We start from the raw sequence: 6,002 nt of genomic DNA, 5'->3' as shown, positions 1-6,002 counted from the left end.
TTATTTGAAGAGTCAAAGGTAAATGCAACAAAGCACCTTGCCATGCATGGCACTTCAACATCAAAGATCAATCTTGCTTTGAAAGCCAAGCATGAATGTGACGAAGAAGAAAGTGAAGAAGAAGAGGGTGATGATGACTGCGAAGATGGTGATGATGTTGACTGTGATGAAATCCCATCTTATGAGGACATTGCTCTCTTTGTAAAGAAGTTCAGTGCAGGAACATTCAAGGGAAGATTCCCAAAGAAGAAGGTAAGGAAATGCTACAACTATGAGGAAACCAACCACTTCTCCAATGACTGCCCTTATGAGAAGAGAGCAGACAAACCAAGGTTTCCAAAGACCTTTGTAAAGAAGAAGTTGCCAAACCCTATGAACTCCAAGCTCAAGAGGACAGATGGAAGAGCAATGGTTGCACAAGAAGAATCAGATCCAGAAGATGTTGGTGGGGTTGCCGGAGTAGCTCAGGATACACAAAACACCTTGAGGCTAGTCAACAAAAGTGGTGATGTTGTTCACTACAACTATATGAAGGACTACAAGGGCAACGCTCACAAGTGTTTGATGGCAAAGACTGCCATGGGAGATGAGGAAGACCAAAGCTCTCATGATAAGTTTAAGTTAACTCCACGGTTAAACTCCTTCAGTCTAGTTTCTACCCCATCTGATGAGTATCTTGATGCGGAAGATCACTATGAGGATAATGACTTAGATCATCCCATGTTTGCTAAAATAAACAAATTTATGTGCTCTCTTAAAGGAAAGAAGCTCACTATGTTTCACATACTTATGGAAATGGTGAGTAAGCACACCAATACCATCAAGGAACTCGAAACCCTCGTCACTGAGGAGAAGGAAAGAAATGAAATCCTTGAGCAGAAAGTCCTGTATGAGGAAGCACAAAATGATGCATTATGCTCAAAAGTAGGTGAAAACCTTGATAAACATGCTAATGATCTTGCCTCCTTGAAAAAGGCTGAATATGTGTGCAAAGAGTTACTAAATGATAAAAACCGACTAGTGAACTCTCATGCTTCCCTTTCTAAGGACTGTGAGCGTCTATCCTTGTCTCTAAAAGAAAAGGAAGAGAAACTCACTGTTCTTACAAAGAGCTTTGAGGCACTCAAGGTTACTTATCTTGACACTTTAGCTAAGGCCTACTCCTCACCTATTATTAATGTTGATACCTGCACTACTAACTCTAGTAGTGAACTGACATCTATCCTTGAGGAAAACTGTTCGCTAAAGGCACAACTAGACCGAGGTCTCATGACATGTGCACAAGGACAAAAGACTCTCAATGAGATCTTAAGTCGACACAATGGAGGCCTTGCCAAGGAAGGGCTTGGGTTCAACCCAAGCACCGCCAAGAAAAGTGCATCTCCTCTCAAGTGTACCACTCCGCTTAAAGAGATATTTGTACGAGAGGGACACAAGGAGAAAGGTAAGGTTGTGAGTGGGTCGGCCACTAGGGGTTCGCCTACTCACAACAAGACAACTGAATTCATGCCTCCATCCTATGTACTACGCAAATCAAAGGAAGGAGAGGTTTATGCTAAATTCGTTGGTCCCCGTAATGCATTCCGATTTTATGCTATTTGGGTCCCTAAGACTCTTGTAACTAATGTGAAAGGCCCCATGACGAAATGGGTATCTCAAACCAAGTCTTAATTCGTTACAGGCTGTTTTCTCCAGAGGAGCCAAATGGGTGATCGATAGTGGATGCACCAATCATATGGCCGGAGATAGTAACTTGCTCTATGACTTCATGCAAGCCATTCGACCATACATGAGCATTGTATTTGTGTCACATCCCTAACACCTTAAGCAAGTTAGTCTTGTGCTCATGTCTTCTTTGCATTGCATCTATGAAATTTTCAACAATAACAAAGAAAGAGGTGAAGGAAAAACTCAAACCCTAGCCACTTCCTCAAATAAAGGAAATCTCAAAACTAGTTAAAATCAATGAACCCAAAATGGCCTCAAGAAAAGTTCAAACTTTCTGATAAATCATGAAAGTAAATGAGCATTCAAGAAAACCATTTTCTTGACACTTTAAGCATTTTAAATAAATGCAAAAAGCTACTGGTTTCAAATTTTAAATTTGAAATTAGAAACTTTAAACTTTCAAAATTGTTGAAAACTTTAGGAATGTGTGGAAATATTCCAACAAATATTCTAGGGTGTTTAAAATAATTTTACAAACTATTTGGGAGCTGAAATAAATGGCAAGTTATTGAAATAGCTAAAACAGAAACAAAAACAGAAAAAAAGAGAAAAGAAGTTACCTATCCCCTAGCCGGCCCAGCCCATCTCCTCAAGTCGTCTCCCACCTCGCCAGTAGGAGCAGGAGGTGGCCGCCGCGTCGCCGCGCGCCTCCACGCAGCTCCCTGGCTGCCTGGCCGCCGCTTCGCGCTGGCAAGCATGGGGATAAGCTCCCCATGGCCAACCCTATCCATTCCCAGCGCCAGTTCTCCCCTCCTCTCGGATCTCTCCTCCCTCCTTCTGCCGCCATTGGAGCCCGAGCAAAGCTCGAGCTGCCTGTGCCCCCAGCCATAGGATCCTCACTCTGAGTGCGCCGTTAGCTCCGCCTCATCGATCTGGTCCTCCCTGCAGAAGCCGAAGCCTCCCCGAGCCCTGCAACGCCCACGGCACAGTCGTCTTCAACCTCCGGCCGCCGGCGAGCTCTGCTCGATTCGTCGCCCTCAGCCCTTCCCCGAGCTGTCTAAGCCCTGCTCTGCACTCCCCGTGAGCATGCGGTCATTTCCCCTAAGATCTCCCCGTCGATCCCCTCCTCTAGGCCTAGTTTCCACCGGAGCCCGACAACATCCGCCGCTGCAGCTCGTCGCCAGTAACCCTCCGGTGATCAGCTCGTCCTTCCGAGGGCACCGGCAGCTTCTGGCCGTCGCGTAGATGATGTAGGAGCTAAGAACAGTGCGTAGTTCCCTCTGTATCGATGACCTCGATGACGCCCGAACCTTGGCCGCCGCCAAGCTCGTCGCCGGCGTCATCTCCGGCCAGTTCAGCCCCATCTAAGTGCAGAAATGGAGCCGCGGGAGAAGTGACGTTCTTCTGGTGCTCTCCGCGTAGCGTTTGGCCCCCTGTGCGCCGTTTCCGAGCCCCTCCGCCGTTCTGGTGGTCGCCGGAGGCTACCCGCCGACGAGGATGACCTCGCCGCCGGTGGATCTCAGCTGGCCTGAGCCACTGACGGGTGGGGCCAGCCTCTGGACAATTTTGAAATAATAAAAATTAATCAGATAAGTTAATAAATCAGTGACATGTGTTTGCATATGATTGTTATTGATTGTTGCCCTTCGTCTCGGTAGGCTCCGCACCCCCGGATTCCACCGAATATCCGTCTGACGGATATTGTCCCTCCTCTGAGCAACAAGGCAAGCAACCATTTTGATCATCCCGATAAATCCCATGTTCTTGCTCCTACACTTATTTATTGCATTAGGATCAAATGTTTCAAATGCTTTTGCCACGTTAGTTGAACCCACTTCCTTTGCATGACCTAACCTTGTCACAGTAAATAGCCGAACCTTGCAACCTAGCATACCTGGTAGTTGCTTGAGCTATGTTGTGCCTTATCCTGCTATGCATGCTATGCTTAGAGTTGTGTATGGTCTGTCATCTAGGAGATGAACAGAATTGTGAGAATGTGTTCGGTAAGCAAAGGTTGTGTGTTGAACTTGATTTGGTAAAGGTACCGGTGAAAGGCTGTGTAGGAGTAAATGGCGAGTTGTTTCATTGGAACCGTCCTTAGGAACCGAGTTCCGTGTATGTAATCCAAGACTAGATACTACCACACGTTGGGATACTTAATCGACCCTCTCGACTTATTAATCGCTTAGTACTCGGTCCATGAGTTGAAAGTAGTTTCTGGTGTTTATAGTCATGCTGGAGGCCGTGCATGGCGCTGACCTGAGAGGTGGGCTGTGATGCAGTAGGCAGTGGCACGGTGTACCAAGTGGCACCCGGATGGTGGGCTTGGGAACCCTGCGCACATCATTTGAGGCCGTGGCGGAATCCTCGGCCGGACTTCCGTACGGGTTACTCTCAGATAGGCGATAAACCTGGACTAGGTACCAGTGTGGTTAACGGTCGTGGCCGACTCCCTCGCTGGGCTTCCGCTTGAAGGTTGCCGAGGTGCATGACGTGCACATGGCGATAAGTGGCGAGAGCGTGTGTGACGAAGTACACCCCTGCAGGGTTATGATCTATTTGAATAGCCGCGTCCACGGATATGGACTACTTGGAGACATATGTTGTTCATAGATAACTTAAATGGCTACTCATAAAATTGCCAAGATAAGCGTGAGTGTCGTGGACGGCATTTATGTATGGAGACGGAATGATTCCACGATGGGGTATTGTTGTGGTGTTAGTGGACTCGTGTGCGAGAAATCAAGTTGTCAAAATAATTTCAAAATACAAGTTGTCTAGCCACGAGTCAAATGTTGGCTTTCCGCATGAAACCCCACCATACCTTGTTGATACATTGCATGAGTAGTTAGTTATCCTAAAGTCTTGCTGAGTACTTTCGTACTCATGTTTGCTTAATAAATATTGCAGAGGTTGCTAATGACCCTAATGGAGGGTTCTTCATAGACATCGATGACGACGAGTAGCTGGTGTCCCAGCTACAATCTGGCCCTACGTTGGGTCTGTAGTATAGTCAGGCCATGTGCCTTCTAGTTGTCCTGTCTGTACTCAGACAGTTTAAACTCTTCCGCTGGCTTGTAACTGAATGACTGCTATTATGGGTCGTGAGACCCTTAATGTGTAATATTATGTGTGTGGCTCTTCCAAGCCTCTTAAGTAAAGCTTGTATGTTTATGGTTATGTTGTGATGCCATCGATGTATCTATACATATCGGTATGCCATGCGTACGTGTGTCGTACTTGATATGTATTGGGTTCGATTACCTAGTCGTGAACTTTAGTAGCACTCCTTATAAGGAAATGCCCCTTTGTGATCCAACGAGCCTTGGTAGTTCGCTACTGCTCCGGACACATTGGTTGACCGACATGTGTCCTTCTTAGCTCCTGTGTTTGTCCCCTTCGGGGAAATGTCACGCGATGTAATGGAGTCCTTGTAGCTTGCTACGACTCGTCTACACTCGCTGGTGACCGACACCTTCTTTGTTGGGTCATGTATGCCTGTCCTTGTGCGGTACTGCCACTTTGGTTTATGACTAGACATGTCGATCCGGGTTCTTTGACATTGGAATGCTAGCGACACTATTGCATACGTGAGTCAAAAGACGCAAACGGTCCCGGCTAAGGTAAGGCTGCAGCCGTGGAGTTAACCGTGCGTGAGACTGCAAAGGGATGCGATGTGTTACAGGCTGGATTCCTATGGCTTAGGATCGGGGTCCCGACAGCGTTGGTATCAGAGCCTGACTGACTGTAGGATTACTAAGCCAAACTGGTCGAAGTTGAGTCTAGAATTGCTTTAGTTATATATAAGGGAATTGTTTGTAGAAGGGAACGTAAGACTCTTGTTCTCTTCTCAAGTTATTCTATTCTGGTCATCCTCGTCTTTTCTGCGGGAGTTAAGGACTAGGTTACTCATCCTCTTCTAGGCTCGTGTTTCTGATCGGTAGAATATAGGACTACGGGTCAAGAGATATTGGGTTTCCTTCATTCCTAGGAAAAAGGAAGTAAGTTTGATGATCAGAGAGTTGAACATGATAGTTGAGTGGTTACGCTATTCCATTTTGGGGTTAGCTCAAAATTTGTTTTTGAGCATTTACAGCCGTTATGCTGCCCAATTTTGCATTCAGAGCTCTAATGCTTTTGCATTACTCTCTATTTACAGATGCCTGGCCGTCCTTCTCGTCAGGTGGTACGTCTGACCAGGTGCATTGATGTACCGGGTCATACGGCCATGCTGGTCAGGGTGATGTCGGTGTGCGGTTACCGCTGGTACCCCGAGTACACAGTGGAGGAATAGTACCGAGACTTCAACCAGAGCCAGTACATCTGCACCGTTA

This window comes from Hordeum vulgare, chromosome 5H, assembly GCF_904849725.1.
Source record: "Hordeum vulgare subsp. vulgare chromosome 5H, MorexV3_pseudomolecules_assembly, whole genome shotgun sequence".
Classification (NCBI taxonomy): domain Eukaryota; kingdom Viridiplantae; phylum Streptophyta; class Magnoliopsida; order Poales; family Poaceae; genus Hordeum; species Hordeum vulgare.
This window is presented reverse-complemented; position numbering follows the sequence as displayed.